Here is a 16,025-nt window from a genome sequence, read left to right on the forward strand (position 1 = left end):
TCTAACTTGTAAACGATTCCAATCTATTTAATGTATTTAATGTATTTGTGCAATTAATTACCAGCAGGTGATGTCTGCGGTTGTTTAAGAAGTAGTTTCTCACTGAGGAAATTATCAGGGTTTATAATGAGTTGGTTATTATATATTCATCAGTATTGAAATCCAGTGTCTCTTATAACGCAGTCTCTTGTAGCTCGTTGACGCAGAATAATCCTGAGCAAACAGCAGGCAGTAAAAATCTGATTCCTCCATCTCGATTCTACTCTTAAATTTCCACAACACATTTAAAAGCAGTTTCCCCAAAAAGATCAATTTAAAGTCATGGTAAAAAATGAGTGATGACCCAGATATTAAAAGATTAAAACCATGGATTCAGAAACATTATTTATTGAGATAGAACATGTGTAAGATCGGGCCCCAGTGACCTATTAGTTAAATATGGTAATAAAATAATGGAGGAGAACACATACGAAAACATGAGGTAATCAGAAGGACATTCTGTCACAATTCAATCGATCAGCAAACACTCATAGATATCATCAAGATCAATGAATTACTCCTTTGGAAATTGGAAAAAAATATCCAAAATGCCCTATGTCGCAATGTTAACAGTAATAATCTGGATCTGTCCTTTGTCCAGATGTGCACCAAACATTAATGGGTTCTTCTTTGACCCATGTCTGAAAATCTGTCAAGTAGTTTTTGTGTAATCCTGCTGACAAACCAAGCAGTAGGTTAAAACATAACCTCCCTGGCGAAGGTAATTAATGGATAATTGTTGAAAAATCCATATTCTCAACAAGGTGCAGTCTATCCAGGCCTGAACTCAAAGAAAAGCTAAATTTAGGCCACTCAGATTCGACTGCTTAGCTTTGGGTTACAGCGGGATGACTTGTTATTGTGAATATCTGGTGTTACCACTTCCTTGACCCTCTTTTTAACTCAATTTCCCACCTCTGATGGATTATTATATCCTAGACCTACAGTGACAGCACATCCCAAACACATCAGTAGGAGGCTGCATCGTATTGACGAAGATGAACAATGTCCTTGGATTTTACTGCCTCTTCCAATTCGTTCATCCTCACTGACTTTGCTGAAGGAGTAAAACAAACTTCACTCTCGCAGCCTTGTATCCACCCACACACTCACACACTCACACACACACACACTCACACACACACACACACACACACACACACACACACACACACACACACACACACACACAGACACACACACACACTCACACACACACACACACAATGGTGAGCAGAAACAACGTGTTTCAGATATTGACGCCGCCGTGGGCCAGATTACATTTTAAAAAAGGTCATTTTAATAAGCTGCAGGAGACTCTGGCAGCAGAACAAGTCAGCAGAAGATCGCACAACCTTCTTTGTCGCTATTCGCAGTCACAAGCCACTGACAGTTTAAATCAATAATCCTGTGATAACTCCCAACTACGGGAGCTCAACTCTCTCCCGGTGCGATGTTCAAAAAAATGTCAAAACACTTTTTCACTCAAGCTGGAAAGAGGAACAAAAAAAAAAAGTCAGACTTTGTCAGGACTGACAGTGAAGAGAGATTCGGTTTATCACAGATGTTTGAAACACAGTTTTCAGTCTGTCTCTGCTGACTAGACATTTGGAAACATGAGAATAATTGGGGTGGAAAGCCACAAAAGAAAGTGTGAGTGTGTCAGTGATGGAGGGGCTCACCTCGTATTCACGTTACAGCTCACTCCTGCTTGTTAAAGCTGTGCCGGAAAGAGTCTCGCTGCACTGATGGGGACGACTGAGGGGGCACTGACGGTGGAAGACTTCTCTCCTTCATATTCTTACCGATGTGACACTGAAGCAGACAACAGAGCAGATCCACGTGTGTGTGTTTGCTCCCCTCGTGGGTGGTGAACTTCTACAGGAGAACATGGGAGTAGTGCTGGAGTGGCAGGAACTTGGTGTGTGTCTCGGTCATGGGCCAAGAGAGAGCTCGTCAACGTTTGGACCAGATTTGAGTAAGGGACTGGATCCAATAACCTTCGTTTTCCATTTTCTTTAAAATTGCGAGGGAGGTCAAGTCTAAGACTATAAGTGTGTCTTGGCTGAATTTAAGGGGACTGTGGTGGAGGTATACGCTCTGTTGCGCTGATGCACTGCATGAAAGTGTGTGTTTATGGGTGAATGGCAGAAAAACAGTACAGTAAATAGAATAGAATATAATCCATTTAGTCTCAGTGCACAGTGTACAACGACATTTAGTTATAATATAAATACAAACAGCATAAGTAGTAGAAGAAGGTGCAATAAAAAGCAAAAGTGCTGTGAGTGGTCATCAAGACTAGAGAAGCTCTATATAAATACAGCTCATTTACTCTGAGCCACTAGTTTGTCTTTGAGCAGGATCATGACAAAACTACTGAACTGACTATATTAAAACTTGGTGGAAGGTCAGAAAATGTGGGAATGTAACTATTTTCTCACTTTCTTTAGAAGAGACACATTGGGCATTAGCCTTGGTGGGGGCTGGCACTCTCTAAAAGCTCATGTTTCATTTCATAAATCATACAAAACAGTCAATATCTATCTTTTTTGTATCAATTGTATCAGGTTTTTATCCTTTGAGAATTAAGTATTGCGATAACACAATGAGAGCTACTATCACATTTTAGGGGACTCAGTTAAGAAAAGAAATCTTAAATAATATACAAGAGCTCTTGTAACTCCCCTTGACATTTGTGTTTTCGTTTTCCCTTTCTGCTGATTTACAGAAACTCTGAGCACCACAGGTTAGAATGTGAAGAAGCTGGTTTGACAGCAAATAAAACTCTTTGATCCATTTGCTTTTTTACTACATCTGAGCAGCACTTGAAAGCTTAAGCATTAGGAATAAATGCACGTGTGAAAAGTCCATGTCAGGAAACTGTGGACACAGACTTTATCACATTTTATCAGTGTGTAACTGTGCAAACGAAATGAAATTGTTAATATCGCAAAGTAGCCACTGTGACAAGACTTGGAATTAAACACGTGGACGAGACAATTTCACAAGGTCTTAATATAAAATGTATTATGCTCAGTTATACTCTTCACTATCTCTTTTTAAACATCCACCTGTTTATAACACCCGCTGCGATCTACTCACCGAGGACGCGTTCATTTCCCGACCTCTCAGGAAATGTCAGTAATTGCAAATGACTCTTAGTAGCAGCTCGGGGGCGAAAATGAATATAAATCATCTCGTGTTTCCAGTGGAAATCCAGATAAGTTTCCTGAACTTGAATGAGTAAGACCAGACCAAATGGGTTCTAATCCAATCATTTCAACCCGTGGAGAGAGCGTCTCTCTGTGTCTACAGAGACGCACAAATCCCAGTTTACTCAGTGGCTTATTTTCTCAGGGTTACGTTTCAGTATAATTGTTCAGGATCGTAAGCACAAATATAAAATATGCTGCTGACCTGAATATTCTTAGGGTTTTCTATCATATCACATGTGTGAGGCTGCAGCAATCAATAAATAGATTAATCAATCGATCTGCGAGTATTGAATTGATCAGTCATGTCAACAATCATTTCAGCTGCTCTAATTCTCTTATTTGTTTGTTTCTTTGTCGGCAGCATCACACAATGTCTACCGGACAGATTTCCATGACTTGGTTGAAGATGGGACAGGAACCAAGGAAGAACCCATTAAATTTTGGCTTGGATGTATAGACAATGGGCTGGATCCAAGATTGTTCAAGACAAAGCATTTTTTTAAACATTTTAACCAATTTCCCATAGAAGATAATTGATTGATGTTGATGATTAACATCAGTCATATTTAGGGGACTGATATCTGAGTGTTTGTGCAATTTGGCGCCGATCCAAATAAAACTCTGGTTCTGGTGAATTCAAGGGGATTTTCAGGCCTTCCCCGAGTTATTCACTCTACTGAGTATCATTCTACTTCCATTTAAGTGATTAATTAAGAAAATAATAATGCACTTTAATCAAAGTCATTTCTGTTTATTATATACTTTAATAGATATATCGCTTGTATATGTGTGTTTGTCAGGAAACTTCTGAAAAAGAAAGGTCTATAACAAAGTAAGAGTTTGTAATATCACTAACGTTAAAACCCTACGCAATCCTACAATAAGTTGTAATATAGGTATTAAATCATATATCTACTTAAGAACACACAGGTACGATAGACTTTATTGAGAATTGAGGCCCCAGAGTAAAATCTCAATGCACCATTCGAGTTTGTGTCGAATGCATTCTGGCTCCACACGGTGAATAGTTTGCTGAACAAGAAAGCAGATTGTGCGAGATCATAAAGATGATAGAGGGCACGGGATCATCACGCAACTGAGCAGGAGGTGGAACACAGCTGCAGTGGTAAGGGGGTCTAAGGAGAGGAACACTATCAATAACAGGAGTGAATGTCCTGGAAACAAGACGCCAGGCACAGTTTGATATGTTTGCAGCCTTGCATTGAGAAACCGATGGGTTAGTGCGTCTGACCTGGCACAAGGATCATCTGTGGAAACTGGTGTTTCAGTGACTGATCAGATAGCGCGAAGGACATTGAATCGAGTCGACTTCTCCGGCCTCCCAGAAGAAAACCACTCACAAAGAGATTGAACTTTGCCAAAGAGCAAGAGGAAGAAGCCTGGTGAATGTTGGCAGCACGTCGCTTGATGGATTCTCAGACCAAACCGAAATAAATTGGTTTGGACGAAGAGGGATCCAGGTAGTGCGGTGCGGATGTGGCCAGGACCAGCACAGCGACAGTATTACTGATACTGATCCAGGTTGTATTTAGTGTTTTTCATAGGATCCTGTATGAATTGGGTTTGTAAATATGTCACAAGCTTGTAAAACAACGTTTGTGCTACTGAAGATACTGTGCGCTGCTTTCTAACTAAGTTACAGAATGACCTTGGACCCTCTCGTCTGCAGAGACAGTAATAGTCAGACATGCTGGTGTCCTGTGACCCAGTGTTGAAGTACGTAGGCGGCCTGATAGAGACCATGTATCAAAGCACAGCTCCCAACTCTGCAGCTATGGAATTACAGACTTTCTCAATATGCTACATTAGTCCGCTTCAACGAGGCCCAGCAGGTACGAGTGGGAAACTTTGAGAGTTCATGCATACAAATGACAAATTTGTACCAACAAATTAATAACTTGTGTGCACATGAATCCTGCAATTGCTTAATTGTTATTTTGATTTACTTGGTTCGGTTGAATGAATGATTTGTTTGCACAAATTAACAGAGGTTTGATTGTTGATTTCCTAAAATGTGGGGTAACAGATTGTTGTTGTGTGGGGCCGCTGGTGCCAACTGTTATCAGGTGATGCTCAAAACAATGAAAAAGGCCAAGTTCCAAAATGCATTTTGATTACTGTGAAGTCAATAACAGTTCGACTGATATTACTATAATTAGTGGAATTGTTTCTTTTTTTGTCTTTTGGTCGTCAAAGAAGAAAACTTGTTCAATATTCCCCGACTTCATCCTCTCATCAGCCTCAACTGTCTCAAAAAACTTGTGATATGTGACTCTTGTGAAACCAAAGTCCTCAGACAGTGTAATTCAGTGGCCATTCAGAGCTGCATATGCAAATGACACTTTCAGATGATACAGACAGTATTGGGGGCAACAGAAAACCTGATATATTGACATTTTTTATTTATAGTATTTATAATAATGTTTATGGTTAAAATGTAAAATATTAAGCTTCAATTATATTTAATTGTTATAAGGATTTGATAACGACATCTGATGCCCCCCATTCCCCCCAACGTTCAAACGAATATTTAGATTTTGAATAATAAGTGACAGACCGACCTCATAATACAGCATCTCAACATATTACATTCGCCAGAAAATAATTGCTTTAATTGTATTGTTAAAAAGCCACAGCCCGAGTTTGGAGATTGTGGCCGTTGGAGGTGAAAAGCTTCAGACCAGCGGAATGAACCCGTCCATGAGTCGTGAACAGCATTTATTGGCTCGTCTCACATCACAATAGCAAAGCCCATAATGATGTATTGTATTAAGTGACTGAGGCGACTGAAAAGAGAACTGTAACCTCCCACACTCTTTTCCTCTCTCTCGGTGTCTGCCACCCACTGTGGTGCCATTTTATTTTAGGCAATAATTAGATAAGGCGACACAGACAGTCTTTACTGGGAGAAGATATTTACTGATAATGTAGCAGCCATTGTGGAGAGTCATTATGATTGACGGTGTCTGCTTCGAATATTAATAGTTACAGCGTTGAGGAAAAAAGCTCCAGTAAATATTTAACTTCTGACAAGAGATGGAATGTTTTTTTTTATAAGGGGATTATGGGAAATAACGGGGAACTGTTTTCACTATTTTCTGTCATTTGATAGGTCAAAACATTGACTAAGAAATCACATTATTTGAAAATAACAGAGTCCTGATAACCGCTCATTTCCTGCCTCGGCCTATATACATAACAATGATACATTAATAAACGTACTTCAATTGGTGTAGATTTCCGTATAAACCACAAAACCTACTCAGCTCAGGGTCAGAGTGTGTTGAGGATGGAACAACCCTGGATTGTTGCATTCTATTTGATGTAAATTGTGTGTTGGTTTGTTTACTTAAAGAACATGAACAAAACTGCTCATTGTGCGAAAAAGGTGAAAGTTGTTGTTCTTTCTTTGTTGCACTGATTTAATTAACTCAAGTTATGCAGGGGAGATGGAAACAGGTTAATGAAGAGGTTTATAAGTGAAAATCAAAAGATGCTTATGAACCATGCAGTTCAGCAGGAAGAGTTTATATTTTTTTCATTGTATATAAAACTATGGATTTGTATCTTGATCTTTTTTTAACATTAAAAACCTGGCTTTTTTTAAATTGACCATTATGTTCTGTGGGTGTTATTTCCCCAAATATTCTGTTTTCTGCTGAAGGAATGAATCAGATCCCCTGGTAATTGTGCATCTGAGAATATGATTCATGAATCTTCGCATAATTTCCACCCACCTAAAATTCAATGCACCGACAGATTCCATGATTTCTCTTTGCAGAATAAAAAACAAAAGCAATGAGCCCTATGCGTGCATTAAAGAATAAGAGTCACCAACAATAAAAACAAATGTAGTCAGTGAAGTGAAGTAAAGAAACAGCTGCCGCGTTTTAGCTGCAAGATGTACAGGATATGCTTCATTATGAAATCGCCGCTGCAGGCGCGTCTGATTTACGTCACCAGCTGAGTGTTGTTTCAGTTGCAGCTGCTGCGAGATGCCCCCGATTCCTCCGTCACTGCCGCTAATGGTCACAGGGAAAACACAAACTCGTGATTTCAAAACTCGTACAAATGTGGACTCGGAGCTTCTGACTGAAAAACTGTGCCGCTACATTTATGTAGCTCAATTTCCAGAGGTTAGAAACAGTCAAAAGACATAAGAGTGGGAAGCGGTGGGAATGAAGGACCTACTGAAATGTTTCTTTCACTTAAGAGCCCGAGAGATAAGATATACATAATTTTAAAAACCCTTCAAGTTAAGATATACATAGAATAAAACCCCCAGAGTTAAGATATACATCATTTAAAAAAAAGAAACATTGAGATATACGTAGTATAAAAGCTCCAGAGTGAAGATAAACATTGTATAAAAGCTCCAGAGTTAAGATATATATATTTTATATTATATATTATTTTTGCTACTGTAAATTGTGTCACTCTAAAACAGGTTCTTCTTAAAAGGGTCTGTTACTTAGAGAGGTAACTTTTGTAGTTTGGTTGAAACTACACCCCCCATCAGCAGGTGAGGCAGATTACCTTATCTGTGCTTCATTAATCCGATTGGTCCTTTCAGAGATTCAGTTACTAAAAGTATGATTGGTTAAGGGGCGGGACTAACGGAGAGAGTGGAGGAAGTGTGAGTGTGTCACTGATGGATGTAGTAGAGTGTGTTCAGCTAATGTCGCCACCAGTTACCAAAGTTATAAAGATATAAAGATTGATGTCACAAAATGTTCAGGGAGCTAAACTCATCTCTGAGCTGCGTACCCATGAGTTAGCATCTCTGCTAGTGAGGTGCTAACGGTGCAAGTCTGGAGTTTTGAGGCCGCGCAGGCAGCGCACCGTGTGAAAACATGGCAGCCCCCCTGGCTCAGACCCACCCACCTGAGATCTTCTTCATGACATCAGGAGCGAGGAGGACTGGTTTGTGTTTGACTTCCCACATCAGTCGAGAACGTAATGAGGACTTTGTCTTCTTCCATGTGTGGGACCACGTTCGGACAAAGTGTGGAAGCTGTGATTCAACTGTACGTCTTGGATGAGTGACCTACTGCTCTTCATTGAGAAGAAACATCATCAGCACAACTCTGAGGTACCACACACACACACACACACACACACACACACACACACACACACACACACGCGCGCGCGGAATTAAAGTTCTGCACAGTCCTGCAACAGGGGATCTTGTGTTAAGTCCACTTATGTTAAATCTAAATTAGTTAGAGTGGCGAAGTGTTGTAGCAGATGAGGTGAAGTTAAATTGAGTTGAAAATTATGCTTGTTAGTTTTTAGGTAGTAATCAACAAACACATCAAAACATGGTGTCATCTGCAGTAATTTATAGATACGTCTCAACATCATATTTTGTATACATCCAAGGTTTACATTTGTGCTTTATCTTGTCACTGAGTCATTTTCATTTTTGTGTGAAACAAAGTGATTGTTTTGGTGTTTCATATAACATATAATCAGAATGTGTCATCCAGACAAGGTGGAGGAGGAAGAAATTAGTGTTACTGTTTTTGATTATACGAGGTCATTTGAGGACCATTGTTTACGAATGGTTGGCAACGCTGTGTAAAAAGCAGAATATGCGTAATTGAAGTGATGTATTCAAAGTTCTGGTATTAGGCAGTTTTTCGGGGGGGGTTTGTTTTGTTGCCGCTGGGCTTGTTTTAATTAGTCATTAGGCAGATTTTTGTCACGCAGAGCTAGCAACCCTGATGTTGTGTGTTGGGGTTTAAAGTAGTCAAAAGGACAGTCCAACAGATGAGAGGTTACTCGGGTCATTTCATTTTCATTTACCTTGGACGAGAATAGGGCTCCTCTGCAAATAGGCAACTGCCTTAAATATAACTTATATTTTATTGTGTTAAATAAATAATTTCATAAAAAAAGACATTGTATGTTTCACTACAACTGTCTAGAAGTAGAATGTTTTGAACAATAAAATTAAAAGGGTTAAATGTACACAATCCAATTAATGTACCTAAAATTACTTTAAGATCTACATCAGTATTCACCATTGAAAGGTCACATAAGGGAAGGTATGAAGTGTGTTTGGTTAAAGACTTGGTTAAGGTGCAGTATCTCATGCTAGGTGACACATAGGAAACACTTCATCACTGACATTCATCAGTCAGCTGACTCAGTCCATGTACTTCCCTTTACTTTTGTTGAAACCTTTAACCTTGAAGCCCTTTTGTCTCCTTGAAATATGTCTAGATATCATCCACGGTTTCAGAAATAATATTTGTGTAAAGATCAGAGTTTGGATTTTATGCCTCCATCTTCAGCTGTGGTAGAAGGTGGTGTTTGAGCCGTTCTAGATGGAGGAGGAGAGTGTGAACCTGCAGAGAGCGTGACTGTCACAGAGTGTGAATGAGGAGGCTGTGTGGAGGCACTGGTTTGTCTTCCAGCCCTTCTTGACTTCTTAATGGTTGCAGATACTGACAATGTGTTTCTCCGCTAGCTGAAATGATTGTTGTCGTGCTTTGACTCGATCAACACATTGAGATACGCCTCCACGTCTCCATTCTGTGCACATGACTGATACTAATGCAAACAGAAGCCAGAGGAGACTTCTTAAAGCTCTCGCACTGAGACAGCTGTGTCCATTTCAGCAGGAAATTTAATGAAACACCTTTTGTATACCTTTGGCTTTGTGGGATTATAAATGACAGGCATTGCATTTCTCATCCATACTAGATAAAATGCATTTGTATGGATCACATCAGGAATGCCACACACACACACACACACACACACACACACACACACACACACACACACACACACACACACACACACACACACACACACACACACACAGAAAGAGAGAAATAAAGCATGTGAGAAATACAGTACAGCTTTAAAATATTTTACAACCCAGCTTAATCTTTTTTCAAGCAAGAATGTTAAACAAATTATATTTCAAATGTGAGGATTTGCTGCTTTTCCTTGTCAGACACTAAAATGTATTAAACATCTTTGGAATTTTGATCATTGGTCGTCAAAAAGAACAAAACAATTTACAGCCAGTGTTTTGGGCTTCAGTTAATTGGGCTGTTCTTTCTTCACCATTTAATTTTGAAAGTAATTCGATGCAATCGTATCTTTTCTTCAAAACGTCGAAAAAGATCGTGATCATATGTCTTTTCCACTGAATCTGTGAATGTGGAGTTTCTCTGAATCATTGTTTTCTCTTAAAAACAGGAGATGGACCAAGCTGTTATTTTTCTGGCATTGACATAGATTTTCCAAAATCGATCCAATTCCTGTTGTGCTGCTTGTCTTCAAGCGGATCTATTATTTGTATCTCATCCATAAAGGACAAAAATAGAATTGCACTCGATTTAGAGCATACCACTTCAAAAGACCCTACAGACCCCTTATGAAACCACATATAGATTCACTAGATTGAGATTTATATTTTTGGGATCTGCACCAAATTGCACGTGACTGTTTTTGTATCCACTGCTTATCTGGCAAAGTTAAAGACGGTGAACATGATCCTGGATCTTGACCTGGATCTGCCCCAAATTTAATAGGTTATTTTTTGACCCATTTTATTATTTAATAATTGATTCCCATACGACACGTGGAGGGAATAAAAGGAAAAGTTACCTCAGAATGAGATCATGGTGTATGAACATTGATGAGTTGCTCAAATCCACAGAGAATATAGATGAGGTTATTTCTGTGGCGGCTGATTGGAAAAGTTAGTAATTGGATGTTTTTCCTCTTAACAGCTACAGCATTCAAATCCAGGAGATGATGTGCTGAGATGGAGAGAAAACACAGCTACAAATACCTGGAAACGTTGAAGATCACCAAATAATTAGCCAGTAAAAAGAATAGAAATGAAATGTAGACGAATAAATTAATGGAAATTTATTCTTTCAGCTCTGTCCAGAAATTCTTATGGGTATGGGTTTGTGTTGAGGGAATTTTGACTTTTAAATTACTCAATAGATGTGTACACTCTTACCACCATTCAGCCAAAACGTGATCATATTATAAATTGTACAGTCAAATGTCTAATAGAGATAAGCTTTACAAATCTATTTTTGTATATGAGTATAAGATCTCTGCAGGAATCTCTCTAGCTCCAAACCAAACTTGTTTTGCATTGATGGAAATATTTCTACCAATCGACATTTAATTTCCCTGCACAACCGATGATTCCTCAGATCAAACAGAATACCAGAGGAACGTCTCACACTGACAGGACGAGACGGCCGAATTCAAAACATTGATCTAAATGAAAACGAGCGTGCAATTACGGTGAATGGAAAAGCACCAGTGCTTTCTTAATCAAGTCACGGTTGCACATACCCCCAAAGACCAACGGCGATGTGCTATGTTGAACCTATAAGCCACAGAAAAAATCATTAACATGTCAAAGGACAAGTTGACTCACGGTTAAAGTGACGGTGACATTTGATGGCAATGCTGTGAAGTTCTGACAGAGGTTAATAACAGACTCATTGTAATCTGCACTCCGCACTATGATGATTATCTGCTTGTGTTGGCATAAACACCACAGTGTTGTGTAATCAGTAACAGATTAAACTACACAACATGGAGACAGAGGAAGGGGGGGGTCGAGCTTTTTTTGCACAAACTGCAATCAGACACAGAAGAGACTCCGTGGTTTATCATGAACTGTCGTTAATATATAAAGCTAAAAAACTAATATCTTAACTACTGTAACAGGTCAGGATCTAGACGTGGGCAGGGATGTTCAATGCCCACACAAATGTTTACTCCGCCCCCCTAATTGGTCAACTTTATTCTGGCCCATTTGAATCTGCCAATCATGTTTATTTCATTCGCCCCCTCAGAATTTCCTAATTTCCTAATTTCCTAATTTCCTAATTTCCTGTATCTGATTTGATTTTCAGGTGCTGTCAGAAAAAAAAAAACACTACACAGAAGGAGAACCAAGCCAACGTCTCCAGGTGTTCACAGTTTGTTCATTTACCAAAGCCAACCATCTGTTGAACTACTTTTTGAACACATTTTAAATTAATTACGGCTGAATCGTTAAAGTTAATCTTCAGTGTTGTGTGTTTAATTTCAGCGTCGTCTGTTCACAGCTTCCTTACTTGAACTCATCACCTGCTTATACATGCTTCCGCGTTAAAAAAGTTTGGTGGTGCTAGTCTGTGGATGGCAAATGAAAAAGATAGTCATTAAATTATTATTATCATTATACCACAGCTTGATTGAATTTCCTATTGTGACCCGTCTTTTAAAACTTGGAAAAACTCTCAACACTAAATGTGAAAAGGTGCCAACCCCAAATTTCTAATTGCCCCAATCTGAGAAGTCTAGATCCAGCCCTGTGCTGTAATAGAGACCAAGGGCGCGTAGTTGTACAATTTCACCTGACTCGAGGAACCTTGTTTGTTCCATACTGACGCCAGGAAAGAAAAGCTGTTGCAGAGTCGAATCTGCCACCAGCTTGACATCACCTGTGGTAGAACGCCTTATGCTGCAGCTCCTGCTCCTGCAGCTCTGTAGTCTTTTGTGTTCTTGTGAGGAATGAGCAGTACTTGTCAGCGCTACACGGCCGGCAGGTATAAACATCCACAAGAACATAACACACATCCAGTAATGGGAGTGGGCGGAGGCGTGAGAAAACAACAATATTCCTGTTATTCAAGAGAGAACAGAAAAGAAAAGACCCAGGGATAGAAGTGTGACAGAATCAAGTGTTTACTTTACCCTCTCATCTGCTATTTTACTAATCTCCAATGTTTTCCTACAGCAAGGCGGCCATTCTTCTACCAGCACATCTCCTTGTGTTCTCGCCAACTAAATTCTTTGACCTTAGCTCACACACTCAAACAGTAATGCCCGCATGATGGCTAAATCTGGCCTTGGGAAAACATTTTCATATGTAAATGGCAGTGCAAAACATTAGCATCTGCTATATTCGCCTCCAGATGGACTTTTGAAGTACTTTGGTCTCTTTCCCACAGCAAATCCAGAAGCTTTTTAAGACAACTCCATGGACACAGCCTGCTGGTGGTACATCCGGCTGCACATTTATGTCTAGAAACCAAGTTTTATTGTTCCCCAGCAGTGAGTGTGGGCATTTGTTGTGTTGCATTAGCAGAAACAACAACAGGAGTGGAAAAAAAACTGCATTTAATGTGCCATGCTCTAATTTGAAAGCTGAGGGAGAGCTGCATGATTCTGGGGAAGCTTGAAGGATGGAGCAGCCGCGGCACTTCAGTGATCCTTGAAGGACAAGCTGTTGGTGTCTGACAGTCGATCGGCACGAGGGTTTGGTTTTTAACCATCGGAGTTTATGACCACTAAATTAAAAAAGAGGATTGTTTACCTGAGGAATGTGGAACTATTAAAACGGTTGTTTATCGAGTTCTCTTTATTGAAGCCGAAAATATTCAGGAGGCATTTAATCATCGTGCTTATTTGCATTTAAATCAACCTTTGAATTGCACCATTTTGGAAATTTCATTATCTGAACATCAAAGACAATCAAGTGATAAATGAGTGGGGAAAGAAATACCCTTAACTCAGAAATGTAGACTATTGAAACACACGTGCGGTTGTTTCATATCTTTGAAGATTCTCAGTCATCCAGGTCACGGTGTCTTCCGGGAATTGGCTGTCAAAGCAAAAAACAGACGTTTTACACTAACGACAGTTTACTTCCTGCTCCAGACACTGGTTTTATTCACAATTTCAACTTATCATGCGATCACTCCTTCATTTTAACGAGACAATCTTCACCCAATCAAGTTTCTTTACCGTCCTTCCAACGTGTGCGACTCTTTCCATCACATACCTTCCCCTCGCTCTTCTTTTCCTTCTTCCTCCACTCGTTTTTTCTTTGTGAAAGGATCGTAGTGCAGCTTCTCCTTGTCTAACCTTCATTTTCATTTGACATGTGCTTCGCCTGATAATCAGTCCATAGAAAAAAAAAAGATTTACATAAAACCCTGGTTCTCAGTGGAGATGATCTGCTGCCAGTATCTGAAATACCTCCAATCCTGCTGAAAGTGCTCAATCAGGCACCGGCAAGTATGCAAAGCTGTTTACTCGTCTGATTCCATGTCTTTGTCTGATGTCTTTAAAGTACATTATTTTCACTCAGATCATTTCTGGCAGTGTAGTGTTAGCCAGAGCTAGCTAAAAGCTATTATAGTTATTGTATCCTGCTGCTACTATTTAAAAAATGTTTGGTATTGCAATCCAATCACATCCAATGATCCCTCCTCCATGAATAAATTGGCTCGGCTAATTTCACAATTCTGCAACTCAAACATTCCCAAAGTTAGGTGACCTCAGCTGACTGTGTCCAAGCAACTGTGTGCGACAACCTTAATTTAACACAATTAATTATTGATCCCACAAGGCCAAGTCTTTAAGATCACACAAAACCAACCCTAATACATGAAATCCTCTCGAATAGAGATGATGAAGCTGCTGCTTCTTGGGTATTTGATCTGGGTATCAGCAATAATTATCTGACAGCCTGTGTTAGAAACAAAGGCTTGAATAGAGCTTTTAAAACTTAACCTAACGGACCTTATATACTTTTATATAACTATAACATGCAGTGCAGTTTGTGGGTCAAACTGCTAGAAATACAGTCAAAGCACAAGTCCAGAATTCAGGGTTTTTCATTGTTTATTTGTATTTTCCATGGTTTAATCTCATCATTGTAACTGAGAGTCGTCTTCAGTGATTTCTCTAAGAATCTTAAATAAAGGAAGAGAGATGTTTACATTGTGCATGTCAGGGGTCAGAGGTTTACAGTTAAGGTTCAATATGCAACAATCAACCTGTGTTGGTTTTATTGAGGTCAAAGCAGATAATGCAAGTTCTAAGGAAACCTTCGGAGATTCAGAAGCTACTGTAAGTTTAGATATATTATTCATCACATGAACACAGAACTCTCTGGAGGTTTTTCTCACAGATCAAAGCACTTCCTCTTTCTAAAATAATGAGGAAGGGAAAAAAAAAAGTGAAGATATCCTCATCTGACATGTCAGTCTCCCACCTTGAATGTTCCATTCAGCCTCCGCTTTTAGTTTAGAGAACAACATGTGGGCCACATGCAGAGGTGGAGGCCAAAAAAATCCAGCGCAGACCTTTCGGAGGTGCCGCTTCACCAGCCCGGGATACGTACAGAAGAATATTACTCGGTCAAATAATTTTGCATCATGAACTCACCTCGAGCATCTTCACCGTGGCACCCTCCTTCTCACTCACACACTCGCTGGGTTGCCATGGAAACAAGGAGCTACTGTTCTAGCTTTCATCCAAAGTGCTGCAGCCTCACAGCAGACCGAACCTGCCCCTGCTACAGCGTTCCAAGAATGCGGCATTGTCTAAACCAGCTGCAGACAAAGACCCGGATTTGCAGAATCCTGTTGCGGATATTTCTGCTGTATATTAAATGACACACTGTTAAATGAATTAATTATGAAGTCATTGTTTCCAATTACATCCTCGTGTCCCTGAAGTAACCACTTACATTCCCCAGATGAAAAACTTCCAAAACTACACTACACCCATGGCGTTTAGTACTTTGATGTCTGAACAGAGCTCAGAGAGTGATCATTTGTGGGATGTAAACCCATGAAGCTCGGGTGCAACATGTGAGTGCAGCTATAAAATGAGGATTTGCTATAGTGGCATGAGTGTAAGTACTGGAACAAGTGACTGGTAACAAATCCAGCTTGTACCCATCCATCAAGA

Source organism: Hippoglossus hippoglossus, chromosome 3, assembly GCF_009819705.1.
Source record: "Hippoglossus hippoglossus isolate fHipHip1 chromosome 3, fHipHip1.pri, whole genome shotgun sequence".
Lineage (NCBI taxonomy): Eukaryota > Metazoa > Chordata > Actinopteri > Pleuronectiformes > Pleuronectidae > Hippoglossus > Hippoglossus hippoglossus.